We start from the raw sequence: 23,486 nt of genomic DNA on the forward strand, positions 1-23,486 counted from the left end.
ATACATTATGATATCAGTGACTTCCTTACATAATACCAATGTGCCCATTGACGAGACTTCCCAATCGTAAAAGAAAACCGCTTGAAATACAGAAAAATGCCACAAGCAGATGTTTATGAATTAGCGCAACTGTTATCCATAATAACATCCCTGAACTATTTTACCGTGGGCATTAACTTTTGTCAACACTGTCATCTCAACTTGTGGTCACAGTAATCAGTAATGATGAATAAAACGTTCTCGGTTTTCAAGCGGCGTCAATTCGAATAAAATTCTCGATCTTTCGATGACCATCTCCGCCGTCGTCGTGAGGAGTTCACTGACTGCCGGGGCTGCTACGATTTCTCGCTTATATAGGCATGATGACATCATCAGCAGCCAGCCAGACAGACCCAATGTGACGCGCGCGCGTAAGTCGACCCGGGCAGCTAGCGGAGTTATTGCCCGTTGCAGCACCGGTGACGTCAGGTGGCCCCAAGGGCAGGCGCCCGCGTCGCGCATCTGTCTTTGCTTTCTTTCGATGTCCTTATCGTCATCATTTCATCCCCATCGACACGCAAGTCGCCGAAGTGGTGTCAACTCGAAAGACTTGAACCAGGTGGACGGTCTACCCTACAGGAGGCCCTAGCCACGCGGAATTTCCATTTTACCTTCATTGAATACTGCACCAGGACTGCGACAATAATCATCAGTAGAAGTGCGTTACCCCACGTACCGTTATCCAAGATGGCGGCCGTGACGCAAGTACGTGACGTCAGCTGATGATGCGAATGACGTCATTCAACATTGCTGCTTTTTGCGGGGAGATTGGGCAAATGGGCTACCTCCACCAACCTAAGTCACTCGACCGCCAACTCGTCCTAGGAACTGGTGGGAAGTTTGAATTTTGGCCGGAAGACAGGTCAGTTGGACTACCTCTACTAACCTAAGAAAATTGTCGGAAAGTAAGGACAGTTGGTCTACCGCCACTAACCTAAGTCACCTCTTTCTAGGAACTTGCGGGAAGTTTGAATTTTCGAGGGAACATAGGTCAATTGGAATATCTCTACTAACCTAAGAAAATGGTGGCAAAGAAACGGCACTTGGGCTACCTCAACTAACCTAATTAACCTCTCCTTAGGAACAGGACATAAGTCCTTATTTAAACAATTACAAGCAGTACCACCATCAATACTGGTCGCCATCCTCTTGGGAAATGGGCACAAATTTTGCTGAGGGGGGTTAGTATGGTGTCACTCCCTCTAGAGGCTGCTCATTCAATTCGAATATAATTTCGATAAATGTCCTTAAGTTTCTACACACTTCTTTAAATTTGTTTAAATTTATTATCTACCTACAGCAATAATGTCGTGTTACCGCCACAAGAGGCTGAGATATCCATATCTGTATTACATTCACTCGACATAAGTTTTTATTGAAACAATTAGAGCCACTACAACTATCAATTGTGCTCGCCACCCTCTTTGAGAATATTTACAAATTTTGCTCTAATAGCTTACTCCTGCCGGTGATGGGAGTTAGTATGGTGTTTCCGTTCAATTAGAATATAATTTGTTTAAATTTATTGTCTACCTACAGCATTAATTTCTTGTTACCTCCCCAAGATGCTGAGATGTCGACAGCTGAGCATTAAGGCTTGAACATATGAATAGCAAGAGTATGTTCCTGCAAATAAATTCTTAGCATCGATCACCTCTCACAAAAGAGGCAACTGCAGCCAACCAAAGAACTGACCTAGTTCTACGCCACAGCGTGTTCAGCTCAGTCGCGCCCGCATCCCGGATCGACCAAGCGCGTTGATAATAAGGACAACAGACTAACTTACTTACTTCTTTAATTCGAAAAAAATTCTAAGGCTTACAAACATCATAAATAAAGCAATAAATCTCCTAGAACTGCTTAATTCTAGTTACGTGTTTTTTTTTCCCTTGGAAGAACAAACGCTGCTAAATTGAAGATTTCAGGCAAGAAGCTGAGACACGCAGACATCTGCAGTCTACATCCTACAGTAATGTTTTACGACGATTATCCTCTTAGTCATCCGGTACAGATATTGAGACCAGACCAGGAATGGTTTTAGTTTTGTTAAATGCATACTGCTTGAGCCTCGAGGCTTGTATCATCCTGTGCTTCCAGTTAAGCAGGAAAAGCTTTTCTTCACTCTATGTGCGAATTGTGTCGAAGAAAATCCTCATAGTAGCTGCAACCATAATGAGAATACGGTATCATTTGTAGGAACTTTGACAATGATAGAGATTAACAAGACTATCCGTAAAAACCTACAAAATACACTAAATTTTCTGCGTATTGCATTTTGATCAAGTAAGTAATGACTTGTTCACAAACTACGTTAAAACATTCATACAGTTAAGAAAAGGCGTTTACTACCTACTGTCAGCTACTTTTTCAACTTCATCCAACCACATATCCTACATACATCGAGGGACAGATGTGACCTAGTCTTATTTATTACCCTGGTACAAAACACGCATCGTGCCTGCGGCCTGGAGAGGGAAAGTTTGTGTGATGAAGGAATCAGTCGGTTTTGGGTTGCTGGAGACAGGAACTTTCATCACCTGTAGGAGTAAGCTGTTAGAGCAAAATTCGTGAACATTCTTAAAGAGGGTGGCGAACACAATTGATAGTTGTAATGGCTCTAATTGGTTAAATAAAGAGTTATATCGAGTGCATGTAATACAGCTATCGATATCTCAGCCTCTTGTGCCGGTAAAACGACACTAATGCTGTAGGTAGATAATAAATTTAAACAAATTTTGAAAAAAGTTTACAAATTTAAAGAAATTTAGAGAAATTATATTCGATTGAAAGAGCAGCCTCTACTCTTCCTAAGAAGAGGTTAGTTAGGTTAGTTGAGGTAGCCCAAGTGCTGCTTCTTTCCCGCCATTTCCTTAGGTTAGTAGAGGTAGCCCAATTGACCTATCTTCCCTCGAAAATGCAAACTTCCCGTGAGTTCCTAGGAAAAAGTGACTTAGGTTAGTGAAGGCAGAACATCTGCCCTTTCTTTCCAGCAGTTTTCTTGGGTTAGTAGAGGTCGTACAATTGACCTAGGTGGCGGTCGGGTGACTTAGGTTAGTGAAGGTAGCCCAATTGCCCCATCTTCCAGCCAAAAGCAGCCATCAAGAATCACGTCAATGGCATCATCAGCCGACGTCACGTGACGTTACGTACCTGCGTCACCGCCACCATCTCGGATAACGTTACTTGGGGTGACGCTTTGCTAGTCCCACTACTTTCATCGATTCCACTCTTCAGTCGAGGTATTTCCGGAGAATTACAGAGTAGATCCATCACGTCATCCGCGTATGTATGAACAGCTGTAGTCCTCCGGAAAGTGTTCAACCTTTCAACTGTGATGCTAGCATTCGAAGCAGGGGCTCTAGAGACAACACAAACTAAGACATTTACCGCGAGTTTCCTTGAGGCACTCCCCGACTGATATTTATGGGAGGTGTCAGTTGGCCATTAATAACCCCTGCAGGTGAATTACCCGTAAAAAGATTTGAGAGCACCCGCCGTGTGTCAACAGTAAAACCAACTGCCTCCAGAATCCGAAGCAAAATGTCGTGATTAACACAATCAAATGCCTTATCAAAGTCTAGGAAAGGAAGTTCATAAAGGAAGGACGTTACAGCTGCCACCGAAACCACGTCACGACACTCGACTATAGGAGTAAGTGTGGTACGACCAGATACGCAGCTTTGATGTTTGGCAACAATCATCTCCATCAGAGCCGATATCGTAGTATTAACTGCCCTCGCCACAATCTTATTATAAAAGTCTGACAAAGTGATTGGGAGAAAGCTGTCAGGGGAAGCCGGTCCAGGGTGTTTATAGATTAGAACAATTTTTTCACACTTTGTACGAGGTCGGCACTACTCCACCCTGTAACAAAAAATTCGTAAAGTAGCACCCAACACCGGCCAAAAGCGCACATAAAATTCTTTGGGAGTCCATCCAGACCGGTAGACATTTGAGAAGGCGATCCCACAATAAGTTTTCAAACTTCCTCAGGCTGAAATGCAGCTAAGAGCGTTCATTATGTTCAGGTGTAATTGATGTACCCAAAGGCCTGACTAGTGGGTTGTAAGGTGTTGCACTGGATTCTTCGATGTCGTAGATGTCTACATAGTACTGGTGTAAGACTTGCACTATATCAGCTTGCTCCGATACGATACGTCCATTATTTGTCGTGAGAGAATGAATACAAGCGCGGCCGCGACGGATCTGATGCTGAAGCAAAATGATGTAAGGAAGTCAGTTCTTCTGTCACCAATGCTCGTGGCCTTGATCGCATTTTCATCCGTACCATTTGTATTCTTCTCAAGATCAACAATTTTGTCTTTACATGCCTAACATGGACTACTCGGAGAGGGGCGTGATCAGCAGCATCATAAGAGTTCACGCAGGATAGAACGGTATTCGTATGTTCTCCGAAAGTCTCGCGTTTTGGCAGCACAGACAGCCTTGGTTTTGCCAGCTGTGTCCACCAATCAAGGATGGAAGAATACTTCCCAATGGATCGTAAAGTACGTTCCCACACATCTCGCATCACGTCATCGAGAGATTGGTCAGCTAGGTGAGCGAAGTTTAACATCCACGGAGTGCGGAACAATATGACTGGTTGCCGTTCTAGATAGAGGGTTGTAATCACAGCACAGTGATTCGTGAAGGAAGCTGGGATGACTTCAACATTAAGAATGCAATGGCTCAGGCACTCTGATAAGTAAAACCTATCTAATCGGCTACTAGGTGTCGCAGTAAAGTGAGTAAACTGAACTAACGTCGGATATTTACATACCGAGACGTCTTGCAAGCGTAAGGAGCGGACCATTTCATGTAATTCGCGAGTTAGATTAAGATCTGGAGATGGGTCTCCAGGGCGCAACAGACAGTTAAAATCACCACCCAACAGAATAGCCGGAGGACTCTTACACAACAAATAGAGAATATCCTCTTCATAAAAACGAGAATGATGCACTGTGCGAGCAATGCCAGAAGGAGCGTACAAAAGGACCAAGGCAAGATTAAAAAGCTAACAACCTATGCCCCTGTGAGAATCCAGCATTTCCACTTCAGTAATAGGAATACCTTCGCAAAAGAAGAAGGCGGTCCCCGTAGAATATTCGGGTGCTGCATTAAAGATATACCATTTTCCTATCCGTGCACGACTCTTGGCCAGATCCAAAATTCCATAAGTCGTCAACCATGCATCTACGACCAGTACTCATACATCCATTATACAGGGTTCTCCATTCATCGTGACCGGGCCAAATATCTCACGAAATAAGCGTCAAACGAAAAAACTACAAAGAACGAAACTTGAAGGGGGAAACCAGATGGCGCTATGGTTGGTCCGCTAGATGGCGCTGCCATGGGTCAAACGGATATCAACTGCGTTTTTTTAAATAGGAACGCCCATTTTTTATTACATATTCGTGTAGTGCGTAAAGAAATTTGAATCTTTTAGTTGGACCACTTTTATCGCTTTGTGATAGATGGAGCTGTAATAGTCACAAACATTTGGCTCACAATTTTAGACGAACAGTTTGTATCAGGTAGGTTTTTTAAATTAAAATACAGACCGTAGGTACGTTTGAACATTTTGTTTCGGTTGTTCCAATGTGATACATGTACCTTTGTGAACTTATCGTTTCTGGGAGCGTATGCTATTACAGCGTCCCGGCGGAGGTTCGAGTCCTCCCTCGGGCATGGGTGTGTGTGTTTGTCCTTAGGATAATTTAGGTCAAGTAGTATGTAAGCTAAGGGACTGATGACCTTAGCAGTTAAGTCCCATAAGATTTCACACTCATTTGAACATTTTTTCAGTTACAGCGTGATTACCTATAAATACCACATTAATGCAATAAATGCTCAAAATGATGTCCATGAACCTCAATGCATTTGGCAATACGTGTAACGACATTCCTCGCAACAGCGAGTAGTTCGCCTTCCGTAATGTTCGCACATGCATTGACAATGCGCTGACGCATGTTGTCAGGCGTTGTCGGTGGATCACAATAGCAAATATCCTTCAACTTTTCCAACAGAAAGAAATCCGGGGACGTCAGATCCGGTGAACGTGCGGGCCATGGTATGGTTCTTCGACGACCAATCCACCTATCATGAAATATGCTATTCAATACCGCTTCAACCGCACGCGAGCTATATGCCGGACATCCATCATGTTGGAAGTACATCGCCATTGTGTCATGGAGTGAAACATCTTGTAGTAACATTGGTCGAACATTACGTAGGAAATCAGCATACATTGCATCATTTAGATTACCATCGATAAATGGGGGCCAATTATTCTTCCGCCTATAATGCCGCACCATACATTAACCCGCCAAGGTCGCTGATGTTTCTCTTGTCGCAGCCATCGTGGATTTTCCGTTGTCCAATAGTGCATATTATGCCAGTTTACGTTACCGCTGTTGGTGAAAGACAGTTCGTCTCTAAATGGAACGCGTACAAAAAATCTGTCATCGTAATTTCTCTTGTGCCCAGTGGCAGAACGTACACGACATTCAAAGTCGTCGCCATGCCATTCCTGGTGCATAGAAATATGGTACGGGTGCAATCGATGTAGTATTCTCAACACCGACGTTTTTGAGATTCCCGATTCTCGCGCAATTTGTCTGCTACTGATGTTCGGATTAGCCGCGACAACAGCTAAAACACCTACTTGGACATCATCATTTGTTGGAGGTCGTGGTTGACGTTTCACATGAGGCTGAACACTTCCTATTTCCTTAAATAACGTAACTATTCGGCGAACGGTCCGGACCCTTACATGATGTCATCCAGGAAACCAAGCAGCATACATAGCACACGCCCGTTGGCCATTTGGTCACAATAACCATACATCAACACGAATCGACCTTGTCCGCAATTGGTAAACGGTCCATTTTAACATGGGTAATGTATCACGAAGCAAATACCGTCCGCACTGGCGGAATGTTACGTGTTACCACGTACTTATACGTTGTGACTATTACAGCGCCATTTATCACAAAGCGGAAAAAGTGGTCCAAGTAAAAATTCATATTTCTTTACGTACTAAACAAATATGTATTAAAAAATGGGGGTTCCTATTTGAAAAAAACGCAGTTGATATCCGTTATATCTATGGCAGCGCCATCTAGCGGGCCGACCATAGCGCCATCGGGTTTACCTCTTCAAGCTAGACGAGTTTTGTTCTTTGTAGTATTTTCGTTTGATGCTTATTTCGTGAGATATTTGGTTTGGTCACTATCAATTGGCCACACTGTATATATTCCCGTATAGGTCAGACGTTGTACTCGAAAGTTGTTTGCCCGTTACCGGAGAGAAACATGATATTGCAGTGCCTCTGTTATCCTGATGATGATGCGAAGTTGCAATGGACGTGCCTGCACGGCCAAATGGTAAAGCGTCCTATCATGATATGCGGGAAATCCGGGTTTGAGTCCCGGTACGGCAAGAATTTTCATTGTCGTCATTCAATTCTACAGCTGATGGTAGTCCTTATTCGCAAACAAACAGCGCGAGGTTAACAGCGCTGACATCACGATTCTGCTGAACGGAAGAAAGCTGCGCCGGCCGAAAAATGCCACAGCGCAACACTAAATGAAAGACCGAGCTGTTCCATGTACTTCTGAGAAGGACCGAACAGAGTCGAGACAAGCCGAGCTTTTACCCGGCCGCGGTCCGTAGATCCTGCACGTGCCAAGTTGATTACCCAGTATCCAGCCCTGCTACAAGGGTTCACTCTTACCGATAGAGGAACAGAACCCAAAAAGTGAGAAAAACTTGGTTTCCTCAGTGATTACTTCCATTTTAAGTCATAAGGAATAAACCCCGCTGCCACTAACGTAAATTTAGCTCTGAGTGAGGTCTAAAAGAGGACGGACATTTGAAGTTGTGAGACACTGTTGTTTAATTAGTTTGGCAGAAATATTTTGTGAAGGGTCACTATGTCCCTCGAGTATCCATTGTGCAACTGTTGTGTCACTGGATGTGCAGTACATTTATGTGAAAATAGCATGTAGAAATGAGATTTTACTTACGAAGATGCTGTACGAGAAGCAATGTTAGAACTCAGTCGTAAAAGTAACGTAATCGACTTTTCTGGCGAAAGGGATTCAGAAGCTGATATTCCTGCAGAAGTTATGGACAGTAGTGGAACTGATCAGTTTGCTGAATCTTTAGAAAGTAAGGAAAAAAAATACAGTCGTCAGCGGTAAGAATGGTCATTGTTGAAACACAGCTGTCCCATATAGAAAAAGCCGACCAGTTGTTGGTAACGTATTCCAAATGTGTTGAAATGATGAATGAGCTGATTTATTAATAATGTAGAACATCTCAAAATATTCGTGTAATATGTGTATTTCACTAAATGAATAACATCTTCATCAAAGTAAACTGCAAACAATGTCTTTAAATCAGCGTCATTTAAGGGTTTCATTACTGAAAAGCTTCCTTGACAGTGTAATGGTTATGTATTTACGTGACCATTACGGCACTCCAACCCCAGTTCTCGATACCAGTAATATCGTACTACTTTTATGCAAAGTAACAGACATATTTTTGTGACAATATTCACGTTTGGTTTTATTAATGTATAGGTACTCCGATGTATCGATATATGACAGTGATATGGTTCTTGTGTGTATTTATTTCTGTAAGACTGTCATAATCTTTGACTTACATGTAACCGTTTTGGCGCGAATGCGCACAGAGCAGTCTTTGTTTCACTTTGCAGAAGTTAAGTTGTTATTTCGCTTTGTAAAAGAACAGTCAAGTCTTGTGTTTGGTTAAAGTGAAAATTAAATATATGAAGATTGATACAAAACTGTTTTCTTTATGATGTGGCAATTAAGAAGAAGTATATGTGAATTTACAAGAAGTTTAATAAAAATGTGAATCCTGAACACCAAGTCAAAAATTATTTCTGCCATACCATTGTTCTGACCTGGGACTGTTTGAACATTAAGAATTTCCTGAAAAACGCATTTGTTAGGTCTTCAAATATTGCTAAAATTCAGATCTGGACCTTCTGGCAGTGAAGGTGGAATCACCCTTGAATCAACATGATAAGCCTTAACAACTTCGACGAAATCTACGTGGGAATCCATTCCAAATAAGTGCCAAAATTAATGACTTTTTACAGTGACTTCATTATTTCCATTCTGACGATACCATCCACAGTCAATAACTCTGTTGTTGCCCGATAAAGCGAACATATGCTGCGTGAGCAACATTATTAACCTGATTTCTAACCTACTTTGCAAGTGGCGGTATTGTTAGAACAGTTTTTGTTGAACCTCGAATTTTAGATGTACTCGTACTAATATTGATCGAAAAAGTACATGAAAGTTGTTGTTGTTGTGGTCTTCAGTCCTGAGACTGGTTTGATACAGCTCTCCTTGCTATTCTATCCTGTGCAAGCTTCTTCATCTCCCAGTACTTATGCAACCAACATCCTTCTGAATCTGCTTAGTGTATTCATCTCTTGGTCTCCCGCTACACGCATCTCGTGGTCGTGCGGTAGCGTTCTCGCTTCCCACGCCCGGGTTCCCGGGTTCGATTCCCGGCGGGGTCAGGGATTTTCTCTGCCTCGTGATGGCTGGGTGTTGTGTGCTGTCCTTAGGTTAGTTAGGTTTAAGTAGTTCTAAGTTCTAGGGGACTTATGACCACAGCAGTTGAGTCCCATAGTGCTCAGAGCCATTTGAACCATCCTCCGCTACAAATTTTACCCTCCACGCTGCCCTCCAATGCTAAATTTGTGATCCCTTGATGCCTGAGAACATGGCCTACCAACCGGTCCCTCCTTGTCAAGTTGTGCCACAAACTCCTCTTCTCCCCAGTTCTATTCAATACCTCCTCATTGGTTATGTGATCTACCCATCTAATCTTCAGCATTCTTCTGTAGCATCACATTTCGGAAGCTTCTATTCTCTTCTTGTCCAAACTATTTATCGTCGGTGTTTCACTTCCATACATGGCTACACTCCATACAAATACTTTTAAAAATGACTTTCTGACACTTAAATCTATATTTGATGTTAACAAATTTCTCTTCTTCAGAAACGCTTTCCTTGCCATTGCCAGTCTACGTTTTATATCCTGTCTACTTCGACCATCATCAGTTATTTTTCTCCCCAAATAGCAAAACTCCTTTACTACTTTAAGCCTCTCATTTCCTAATCTAATTCCCTCAGCATCACCCGACTTAATTCGACTACATTCCATTATTCTCGTATTGCTTTTTTTGATGTTCATCTTATATCCTCCTTTCAATATACTTTCCATCCCGTTCAACTGCTCTTCCAGGTCCTTTGCTGTCTCTGACAGTATTATAATGTCATCAGCGAACATCAAAGTTTTTATTTCTTTCAGACAGATAGAGGTGAAATAAAATGCGTTTAGTATATGAGGGTCCAGTTTCGTTATAGATTATTCTATAGCCGGGGAATTTCTTCAACAAATGTCTCCAACACTTTGTTTGACAGTTTCAGAGGCGTACACTACTCGGGTTAAAAAATGCCTAATATCGTGAAAACGCCGAAGAGAAACCACCATGTTACTAACAGTTTCTTTCGCAGAGCAGCTGTTCGGTTGTCGCGGAACACTGCCGTGCTGCACAGTCTGGTAAATCCTAGTGCAGAATCAAGTTTGCCTTTCAACATCGCAACACTGTGATTGGTGGCGGTCGCTGATATGGGAGCGAATCGGCAACCAGGCCACGGGGTGTCACGTCACGCCGGCCAATGAGCGCTGGCCCCAGAAATAATGAGCGGCCCGCCATGAAATATTCATGGCAGTGTGCCGCGGTGGCGCCCGGCGCCGGACCGAGCAGGCTGGCTGCAGGCAGGCGGGCATCGCGCCTCTTCTCCTCTGTGCAGACGCACAGGCACTAAGAGCAGAGTCTAATTGGAAATCATTTCGCTTTATATTCGGCACGCTCGCCGGTGTCTTATACAAAGAGACGAAAAGAAAGAAATTCCGATACCGGTATTCAGTTCCTCTTTCGGTCCTTCGATTCACTTTGATAAATGCGAGGCGTTGCGAAAACGTAAAGGGGTGTTGGTTTATATTTAAATGTTGCCGGCGCAGAATATAACTGCGGGGCTGTAGTACCATATTAATTCCTTAGAAACCGAGCTAGGTGGTGCACTGGTTATCACACTGGATTCGCATTCGGGAAGGTTCAAATCCTCATAAGAGCATCCACACAGAGATTTTTCGTGACGAACCGAAATTACTTCAGGCACTTGCGGGGACAGTTCCTTTGAAAAGAGCACGGCCGATTACCTTCCCTATCCTTCTGTGATTTGAGCTTGTGCTCTGTCTCTAATGACCTGTCGACGGGACCTTAAATACTAATCTCGTCCTCCCTCAGTTCCTTGCAGACATACAGAAATTATTGTTTTGATTCCACATTGTTGTTTATCATCATCATCATCATCATCATCATTTAAGACTGATTATTCCTTTCAGCGTTCAGTCTGGAGCATAGTCCCCCTTATAAAATTCCTCCATGATTCCCTATTCAGTGCTAACATTGGTGCCTCTTCTGATGTTAAGCCTATTACTTCAAAATCATTCTTAACAGAATCCAGGTACCTTCTCCTTGGTCTACCCCGACTTCTCCTATCCTCTACTGCTGAACCCATGAGTCTCTTGGGTAACCTTGCTTCTCCCATGCGTGTAACGTGACCCCACCATCTAAGCCTGTTCGACCTGACTGCTACATCTATAGAGTTCATTCCCAGTTCTTCTTTGATCTCCTCATTGTGGACACCCTCCTGCCATTGTTCCCATCTACTAGTACCTGCAATCATCCTAGTTATTTTCATTTCCGTAACCTCAACCTTATTGATAAGGTAACCTGAATCCACCTAGCTTTCGCTCCTATACAACAAAGTTGGTCGAAAGATTGAACGGTGCACAGATAACTTAGTCTTGGTACTGACTTCCTTCTTGCAGAAGAGAGTAAATCGTAACCGAACACTCACTGCATCCAGTTCTTTCACTATGTTGCCATCCTGTCAGAATATGCATCCTAAGTACTTCAAATCGTACACCTGTTCTAACTTTGTTCCTCCTATTTGGCACTCAATCCGTTTATATCTCTTTCCCACTGACATTAGTTTCGTTTTGGAAATGCTAATCTTCATACCATAGTCCTTACATTTCTGATCTAGCTCTGAAATATTACTTTGCAAACTTTCAATCGAATCTGCCATCACAACTGCCATCCGCATATGCGAGACTGCTTATTTTGTGTTCACATATCTTAACTGTTGTTTTGTGGACAAAAAATAATAATTTATTGAGAATCGTCTGAGATTTTGGACTGGATTCATATCTTTGTTGCTTTGAGAGAAAAAGTAAATCGTCGCTTCCAACAGAACAAAATCGACGTGTTTTGGAAGTGCACCAACGAGAGAATGGTAGGACCGCTACTGTTTGCATTATACAGGGTGGGTACAATTGAACGTCCGCTGCTTCAGCCAGTTTAGACGGACAAATATTTAGCGTATGGGGACTCAACTTTGTAAGAATGATGTTCAGACTATGTGGCACAGGATTTCCGTTGTTAGTAATATTAGTGTCGGGACTTACCGTTAATGGTACGGCGACGACATAGGATTGAAACACAATAGTTGGTGTAACAGTGGCAGACAATCAACGAGGTTTTGGACAAGGTGAGCAGGGCTTTGTTCGTAAAGCTGCTCTGGCAAAATAACAGCAATAATGCTGCTGATCTTCGCAAGCACTGATGCATTAAATTTATACGGAGATGTGCTCCTTCCGCAGTGGGACTGAAGAACATGATTCGGAAGTTCGGATTAACTGACGGCCTGTGATCTGCTTCTGGTAGAGGCCGACAACCAATGCACCACGAATTTTTGAATAAGTTGCTGCTGCTATGGCTGTGGACACTGGACGAAATGTGCGCTCTTCGAGCAGTGCAAGATCGACGTCACAGCTGAACGTTGCATTGCTCACCATTTGAGAAGTCCTGTGAACAACTGTGAAATGGTATCTCAGGTGCTGTTCCAGGCTATCATAACTGGAAATGTCGTCACACTGAGCAACGTAACGATGGTGCGCAATTGACCAATGTTCTCTCTCATGAGGAAATTAAAATGTTGTTCTCTCGATAGTTTATTCATTTACTTCCCTCCTTCATGTCCTTACAAATTTTTCCAGAAAGTTTCATTGTCCTATATCGCTCGTTTTTATGAGGGCCCTCTCAGGTAGCCAAATTTTAGTTATAACCACCTCGTACATAAATGATCTAGTCGATACTGCCGTAACCTCCATAAGGTTGTTTGCGATTACACGATTGTCTGTAAGTAAGTTGCAACACCATAAACCATCTATAGTGAGATGCAGGAAGAGCTCCAGAGGATCGATGATTGGTGCGGCGACTGGCAGTTGATCCTCAACGTCAAGCAGACAAACCAGACAAAGAGAGTCATCAGTAAGGTTGCGCCATTGGCGGGCCAGTGCTGCCCGTATAGTAGGGGCTCCTGATTTGTACCACTTCATAATATTTGTATCTCCCAACTTTACTGAAGTCAGTGTGAACTGCGTCCTACTTGGGACCATACTGGCAGCTACGGGCCCTAAACACAGCGTTCATAATTTTGTTTTAATCTAACTTTCAGTTTACGTGAGTTAATGCGTTCTTTAACCTGCTATAATTAAATAATTGTTTTATAGCAGGGATGATCAAAAACTTTAGGTTCCAAGACCTACAGACCAGAGTCTGTACACCAGTTAAGCAAAATCAGCGTCAGAATTTACGCAGTCATCCCATCGACGCACCAGGTCTAAAATGCCCTTTTGTTAAAACACCGCGTCCTGCTGCGTGGACCGAGCGAGGTGGTGCAGTGGTTAGCACATTGGACTCGCATTCGGGAGGATGACAGTTCAATCCCACGTCCGACCATCCTAATTTAGTTTTTCCGTGATTTCCTTAAATCGCTTCAGGAAAATGCCGGGATGATTCTTTTGAAAGGGCACGGCCGACTTCCTTCCCCACATTTCCCTAATCCGATGAGACCCATGACCTCGCTGTTTGCTCTCTTCCCCCAAACAACCCAACATAGCCCAATCTACTGCGTGAAAAGTCCGTAACTGGCTGCTGCGCATTCGCGTACGACAGGAATCGTCGACCCTTCAAAGCCTTTTTTAAGAGAGTGAAGGCATGATAAGCGGGTGGAGAGCGGTAAGGACTATACGACGGGGTCTCGAGTGTTCCCCACGTAAGCTGGAGGAACATCTGCGCTACAATTGGGGTATGAGGACGTGCGTTATCAAGAAGCAGCAGCACGGAACTCGTCGCACCATTCCAGAAGGGCGGTTTTCGAAGGACACACTGCCCAAACACATTCTTCGTCCTCCGATGGAGGCTACCGGTGTTTGTCATTTGGCAGTGAGGAAATGAACAGCAGCATGTTGGTCCTGGTTCTATGCCCCTTACATTGCAGTACAGCAACAGAAAAGTATTATGGAATGTGAAGCATATTGAAATTACATTTAGCTGTAACATTATATCTAAATGGGGACGATGCATTAAATGGATGCTTACGCATATAATTTGTCTAAGCCAACTATTAAGATGCATGCTGAAAATTAAAATATACACTTGGATACAAAATTCTTTTGCCATATTAAAGCGCTTCTCCAGCGAAATTGAAGGTTAACAGAAAGACCGTATTCTTGCAATTGAAGAGGTACTGTTTGGTTTAAGAAGGCCGGAAGAAAGAAATCTTGCGTTTGACATCGCAGAACAACACGGATTGACCCATAAATGCAACGCAGGAAAGGCCATTGCAGGCAAAATGTGATTTCAAATTGTTCATCCAAGAAACTTGGCAGAATCCGAGGGAAATAATGAAAACGCCAAGCAAACTTTCAAAGCCTAGCAAAGGAGGGAGTGAACTGACGAGTAGCCCATATGAAAATAGGTAACCAAACATCTGTCAAAAGGTTTTTCAAGTTTCAGCGCGGAAACCATCACAGAAACACATTCTTAAAGCAGTAAATCGAATTATGCGAAGAAGAGAGAATGGTATAAATAGTCAGCTGAATGAAATGTAGAATTTGGATTCATACAGTGTCTGCAGGGGTAGCAAAAAGAGCGAAAAAGTTATATCGTAAGCCTGCAATCAGTGATGTAAGAAATATGGACCACTTCCCTAGAATAGTACATTATGGTCAAAGGCTCACGGACATAGTTTATAAGGTTGGTACAATTTGTGCACCAAGTGGTACGAGTTAGGGAAGCAGATTTCTAACTTGCGGCTGTTGTAGATGCTTGGCAAATTATGAGCAGTGTGTTTAGTTTTCTCAGAATTTCAGTTTTTTAATTAGATACCAAGAGTACCATTTTCCCCAACATCTAACATCAATTTTTTTTTAACCCTACAACTGTAAAGCGGTGGGGGAGAATGGTACGGTACTACTAAACCATCGTGAATTGTGCTATTCCATTTTTGTACAAAGGAAACGTCATAATTTATGGGTTATGTATCAGTTAACTATAATTACTAGATAACCAATGGTACCTTACGTACCAAATTACATACAAAATGATTTGTTTCATACCCTACTGCAATTGTAAATATTACGAGGGTCTAGTATAGATCAGGCACAGAAATAGGTTAACACAAATATTACATGTGTCAAAAACTAAAGTGTCGATGAGGAAACTTCGATGCTGAAATCAAAATAACGACATTTTGTAAAAATCGATCATGAAACATCAGTACTCTTGAAACATAAAACAGGATCACTACTCCGCGTTATCCTTATGGATTCGTTATTAAACATTCCTTTCGTATAAAATTCTGTATTTTCTTGAAGTTATGGATGTTAACAATTTCGTTTATTACTAAGTATTTGTTAGTTTTTTAGAGCAACAGTTTTGTGGGTGAGTAACTAATGAAACAAAGGCAGTAAAAGATCGAGCGGCCCTCTCCGATGTGCACGAAGTGCTCCGTGATAACAGCTCCGTTGTGCTCGGCAAGAATAGGCAGTCGCCGGTCACATTCGACCGTCGAGTCCTTGGCCGAGTGGAGCCTCGCCGCCCTCCTCCAATACCGCTAATGCTCCGCACCCGTTTTTCTTCTTTTTGTTCCTCCTTTCCGTCTTTTCATAGACCCCCCTTTCTCTTTCACAGACCGCGTTGCGTACGGGATGATCAAAGACTCCACGGCTGAGAAACATGCCGACTCATCTTGCGTTCTTCTGAGCTCTGCTTCCCGGACGAGAAACACAACTTGACCTTGGTACACCGCATGGTTCATAGTGCTTGCGCTCTACTGCTCTATCGACGATGGTCACCGGCACAGATATGCCGTTACTATACGTTTGACGTTGGTTTGTATAAACCATGTCCTGGAGAGAAACAACTCCTCCCTCTCAAATAGTAGCGTGCTTGACTTACATCCATATCTACATCTGTATGATTATTTTGTAATTTACACTTATGTGTTTCGCAGAGGATCCATAGAACCACCCTCAGACAATTTCTCGTTTATCCAGTTTGTAATAGCACATGGGGTAACTTACACACCAACATTTGTGCAAGGTTTATGATTTCCGTTATTTTGTAGATGGAATTCAAGCACAATAGTTGTCCGTTCGGAGGAGAAAGGTGGTAATCGACGCCGCAACGACAAACTCTTTGCTGTAATGACTGTCACATCAATTTACTTATAATACCCCTATTTCGCAATAATAGAAAACGTTTGCCTCTCATTGTAGTTTTTCGATGTTTTTCGTCAATCCTATCTGGAAAGCTTCCTGTAAAACGCGGCAGTACGCCAGAACAGGATGTAGAAGCGTAGAGTTGACAGTCCGGTTAACAGATTTGTTGCATCTTCTAAATATTGTACCTGTAAAACTCAAACCGTTCCGCCTTCCCCACAACACACTCAGTGACGATCCAATTCTAAATTGTCCCCTCTGTAATGGCAGTTAAATGGACAATTGTGATTTACCGTGTAACTGAAATTTAACACAAAATCTTTAGTATACATGTAAAGAACTTCAAACTTTCAATTTTTACGGTTAATTTCCACTTTTCTCATCATGCACTGCACTATTTTCCAATTCCTTAAGAACTTCCAATGACCACTATACGATAAACAACAACGTCGTCCACAAACAACCTAAGTGGACTGCTGGTATTAATCCTAAATTGTTTATATACATTAGGAAAAGCAGAGGGCGTATAACACATCCTTCTGGAGCGCCTGACTTCTCTTTCACAGTGACTTTTCCGAGAGGAAATCACGATCCATTCGCCCAACTGAGCCGATCCAGCAATGCTTTTAGATTACAAGCCGCTTGTGAGGAACGGTGTCAATAGCCTTCTGGAAACTACAAATGTATATTCGAGATTCCCTGTCCATAATGCTCATTAATTCCTATGAATAAAGAGCCAATTCTGTTTCATAACAACGATATTTTCTAAATTGGTGCTCGTTATGTATCAGTAGAGTATTTTCTTTGAGATGTTTTGTAATGTTCGAATACATTATATGTTACAATATCGTGCTACAAATCCATCTCAGTGATATGGGTTTGTAATTCAGTGAACTGCTATTTGCTGTCATGTATGTCAGTGGGACTTTCAAAACTTTCCTGCCTTTAGATACAGGTTTTTCGCTGAGCGATCGGTTGTATATGACTGCACTACAGCTGCAAAGTAAATCAAGTTTCCTGGTGTACCTAATTGACAGTGACATAGGTGTACTGCACATGTCTTGCAATCCACCGACTTTTCACTGTATACACATAAAGAACAACATTTTCACATACGATAGGCTTTGAAAAATGTTTTCTGTTCCCCCATAATTAATTTAAAAACCTTTCCCTTCCCCCCAGTACACAGTTTTTCTTGATTACTCTTGGTTGTAAGGGAAATACTGAAACTAGAAATTCCGTCAGTAAAACTCCAACTGGGTATCTTTCTTTTCCACTACCAGCCCACCACGTACTTAGTAGAAAAAATCCCTGACCCTGCAATGGCTCGTTTCAGAAACAGTTCAGTACAACTACAGTTCACTGGCCTGACGAACAGATCACAGACGTTAGCCACTTAAAATATCTTCTACAGGGTGTAACGGATGTATTTGCAGATATTCTTATATTTGGTATCTTAACATATACACACACTCTCTTTTCCTGTGTCGAACATTCTGATATTTTCTGTATGGTCATAACTGTACCACTGAGTGGAATACGTTTGTCACTAATAACTTCCAAACAAGTGCATTAACAGCGTGCTTGTGTCGCGTATAAATGGAGGTACTAACCAACCTAACGACGTACGACTTTTAATAACTATAAGTTTCTTTGAGTCACCATTCTTCTGAATGGTTTGATTTGGCCCGTCCAAAACGAATTACTCTACAAAGTTAGCCTTTTCATCCCAGAGTAACTATTGAAATCTCATCCTCAATTATTTGTTAAATGTATTTCAACCTCTAACTTTCTCTACACCTTTTACCCTTCACAGTTTCATCTGCTACCATGGAAGTTACTCCCTGATATTTTAACAGATGTCCTATCATTATCTTCACTCTTCTTGTAAGCGTTTACCATATATTCCTTTCGTTGCCCGTTCTGCAGAGAAACACCTCGTGCTGCACCCTATCAGCCTACCTAATTGTCAACATTCATCTGTATTATCACTTCTCAATTGCTTAGTCTGCTCTGTTCCAGTTTCCCTTCAATCCATGTTTCACTACCATAGAATGCTGTGCTCCAGATTTGCATCCTCGGAAAGTTCTTCTCAAAATTAAGGCTTATGTCTGAAACTAAGAATTGGCCAGAAATGACCTTCTTGCCAATACTACTCTTCTCGGTTCATTATACGTTATTCTGCCGCCTAGGTAACAGAATTCCTTAATTTGGCCTACTTTGAGATTCCCAATCGTAATATAAGTTTCTAGCTGTTCTCTTTTTCAGTATTTCTCATTAGTTTCGTCTTTCTTCGATTTACTGTTAAACCATGTTCTGTACTCATTAGATTGTTCATTCCATTCAATAGATTCCTCACTTTCACTCAGGATAGCAATGTCATCAGCGAATCTTATCACTGATTTCCTTTCATCCTGAATTTTAATTCCACTCTTGAATCTTTCTTTTATTTCCGTAAGTGATTTTCCGATGTACAGATTCAACAACAGGGGCGAAAGACGACATCCCTGTCTTATATCCCTTTCAATCCGAGTATTTTGTGTTTGGTGTCCCAGTCTTATTGTCACCTCTCGGTTCTTGTACATATTGTATATTACCCGACTGTCACTATAGCTTACCCCTATTTTTATTAAAATTTCGATCTTCAACCTATATACATAGTCGAACGCTGATTCCAGGCCGACATGTCCTATAAGGGTCTTCATTTTTCTTCAGGCTTTGTTCCATTATCCACCACAACGTCAGAATTGCCTCTTTGATGCCCTTACTTTCCTAAATCCAAACTGATCGTCACGTAGCAAATCCTCAATTTTCTTTTCCATTACTCTGTACATTATTCTTGTCAGCAACATGAATGCATGAGCTGTTACGCTGATTGTGCTGTAGTTCTCGCACTTTTAGCTCTTGCAGTCTTCGGAATTGCGCGATTGATGTTTTACGAAAGTCTAATGGTATATCACCGGTGTCATACTTCTACACACCAACGTGAATAGACGTTTCGTTGCAACTTCTCTCGGTGATTTTATAAATTGCGCGTAGATTGTTCTCCTTCTCTTCTGCCGTATTTGATATTAATTCTTCAAAACCGCCCTTAAATTCCGATTCTAATACAGGACTCCAATCTCTTCCCTGTCGACTTCTGTTTCTTCTTCTAGTACGACAGCAGACATGTCCCCCCCCCCCCCCCTCATAGATTCCATCAATGTTTCGCTTGCACCTATCCGCTCTCTCCTATGCATTTATCAGTGGGATAACCGTTGCAGTCTTAATGTTACCCCCTTGTTTTTGATTTCACCGAAGTTTGTTTTGACTTTTCTAAGTGCTGAGTCAGTTCTGCCAAGATTCATTTCTGTTTCTCTCTGATGCGGTCATTACGCCTTAGCTTCGAGCATTTTTTATCTATTTTGTTCCTAAGTAACTTTTATTATTGTATTCCTGAATGTCCATAATCATTTTTGTAATTACTTGTTTAGTCAGGGAGCTGAAGTATTTCCTCTGCTACCTATGGCTCCTTTGCAAATTACCTTCCTATGTTTTTCTTTCCAACTTTTGTAGTTGCCCTCTTTAGAGAGACCTCCTCTTCAACTGAAGTTCCTACTGACCTACTCATTATTGCAGTACCTATAGCCGCAGAGAGCTGCAAGCGCATTCCTTCGTTCTTTATCACTACTGTGTCACACGCCTTTGTGCACTGATTCTTCCTGAATAGTTTCTCAAAACGTCGGACTACACTTCATCATTACCAAATTGTGATCTGAGTCTGTATCTGCTCTGGGGTATGCTTTACAATACAGAATTTGGTTTCGGAATCTCTTCCCAAGCATGATGTATTCTAACTGGAATTCTCCCATATCTCGCAGCCTTTTTCTGGTATTCCTCCTCCTCTTGTGATTCTTGAACAGAGTATTCTGATGATAACAACCCTATCGCTGAATTCTTCATAGTAGCTCACTCTCTGCCCTACCGTCTTTCTATTCGTACTGAATATTACTCCAGTATTTCAATTTTCCACTGCTGTTCAGGTTACTCTATACCCATATGACCAGATACCCTTGTCTTTTTTCCATTTCATTTCACTAACGTCCACTATATCTAGACTGAGCCTTAGGACTGCCATTTTCAGATATTGTACTTCCCTACTAATTCAAAACTTCTGACATTGCCCCTCATAGAACGGTATCATATTGTTGGTTATTGGGTATTTTATCTAATGGTCACCTACCCCTTGACATTCTTCCCCCCCCCCCCCCCCGGAGGGGAGAATTGGTGATAGTCCTTAACCTTTGTCAAATCGAGAGATCATCATGACACTTTTAGAAATACAGGCCACCTGTGCTATGGATAAACATTATACGTCATTAATGACGTGGTTTCCATTGCCTTCTGCATCTTCATGCCGTTGATCATTGCCGATTCTTCCGATTCTTGTGCCTTTTAGTGTTAGTTTCCCACCCCAAGGGCAAGAGAGTGCCCTGACTCTGTGAGCGCTCCTTCGCCCCCTATGGCAAGGCTGTTGGCAGAACGAGGGTGACTTCTTATGCCGCTGGTCTTCGGTCGCCATTACTGATGATTTTCATTTAAAATTTAAGTAGTGGCGAGGTTCTAACTCGGCATCGAGGACGTTTTGATTAGAAGTCAGTGATGGTAGACCACAGGTAGTTATTAGTTTACATATGACGTAAATACTTAGGTAATGTTCTCCAGTACACTGTCCACAGTCATCATTTGAGGTATCTGCTCTCATCCCCGCTACACCGTACAAATACAGAGTGTTTCAAAATGAATATATGGGTCATAAAGCTTTGAAACATCGTTTACATTCAATTTACAAATATAAATAATACATCAAAGAGTAACTCAAACTGATAATTTTTAATCCCTCTGCGCAACAGGAATAGTAAGTGACTGGAGAACTTGTAGAGTGAGTGAGAGCCTTTAAAGCGTAGCTCCAAGAAATTAATTCGTAAGGCTACTCGTGCATTAGTAATTTTATTGACGCCATGTGAGAAGACTTGTAAGGAGACGGTTGCAAGTATGTCTCTGTTCGCAGCGCATATTGCTGCATCAAAATTTTGTGCATCGTATCATCTTCAATGGTGAATCTTTTCTATCCTGCACTTTTTAAGTGGTTGCTTACTGTGTTAAAGGATGATTCTCGAGATGCAATACAAAACACCTTTTTAACTGCACAGATCCACGATGACGTTTGTCCCAAAAACAAAAAATAGAAGATAGTCGTGATCACTTGAGTTAACAAAGTCTGCTGACGTAATACCCGATCTACGGGGAGTGTCATGCCGTATAGATGTAGGGCGACGCCCGTGAGGGGCCGCGGCACGTGGAGTACGACGATGCAAAGCAGAGCGGAACGTCCTTGCTCGTCTCGGGGAGTTCTGTTACTCAGACTACGAGGCAGCTACCTCCTGCCCTGGACCTGCGAGAGCAACTGAACTGAACTGTGCTAGAACTGAAACTAGAACTGCAATTGCCCTGCTGGAAGCTGTGCTTGCCCTAACGTTCACAGCAGGCGGAACTATGTTTGCCTCCTCGTGATTTGCGGACGGATGTTTGTTCTTTTGTAGTAGCGCCGAGTCTTCCTGGCGCATGAACTGCTCTGAAGCGCAGCTGGTGCCCCATGTTGTTGGAACAAACGGTGTACAAACATAATGTTTCCACACAACACGGTGCCCATATGTACAATCGTCGGAGGAAACCGGAAAGACACTTGCGGTCGACGAGTAGGCAACCCCGCATGGCGGCGTCTTCGGACTGACAGAGGACTTACGCGGCCTACGGCCGCTATATAACAGAACCGACATTTCACCTAAGTGAAAATTTGAACACACAGTGTGTGACGTTGAAGGTCAGCGAATCGTCACCAGACAGTACAACTGCAAACAAGCTCCCCCAAATTGAATGTTTTTGTGTCATATCCAGGAGGAAAATTTCTTATCAATATGCACTAGAATTATGCCTCTTTCTTCAACTGGTAGAAGCTGAATCACATAATTTTATTTAGCAGCCATGTCACTGACATAGCCCAGTTCGCGATTGGTTAAACGATGTTGTATCCGACCGCTGGATTGGCCGCAAAGCCGGATCAAAGAGGTTGTTTTACATTACCACCACGTTCACACACGACCTGACGCCGTACGATTTTACCTTTAAGAGTTCATAAAGAATCATTTACCTCCGATCCAGCCGACCTACCCGACATTAGAAATTAGAAACAGCATTGTTGTAGCAATTACTCCAAACACACCAATGAAGCTTTGGAAGAACTCGCTTATCAACTCGATGCGTGACGAACGTGCTCGCATTGAACAGTTGTCACAAAAACTGTTTCAGATGTCTTACTTATAATAGTGAGTGGAATGTAATAAATGCTACGAAGCCTTAAAACCAGTATATTCATTTTCATTTTGAGACGCCTTGCATACTATGGTTTGCTCTCAGGGATGTCACAAACAAATTTAAAACAGCTTAAATCCCCCAGTTGGCACTAAGGTTTACGAAAATGGTAAAACCTTCTCAGACATTCGCAGCTGGGAAACCTCTGCCCACATGTCAACTCGCTCCGGTTTGGGTGAAACGAATCAAGAAGCAAAACTAGCGAGATTTCAAACAGCCTGCTTCACTTTCCAAAGCAGAGACAAAATGGAAAACAAAAGTCGTTTCTCACACAATATTCTGTACGGCCTCACATTCAGATTGTTTACACTAGGGACCCTTTTTACAGGCAGTGAAGTAATAAC

Source organism: Schistocerca serialis, chromosome 4 (genome assembly GCF_023864345.2).
Source record: "Schistocerca serialis cubense isolate TAMUIC-IGC-003099 chromosome 4, iqSchSeri2.2, whole genome shotgun sequence".
NCBI classification, from domain to species: domain Eukaryota; kingdom Metazoa; phylum Arthropoda; class Insecta; order Orthoptera; family Acrididae; genus Schistocerca; species Schistocerca serialis.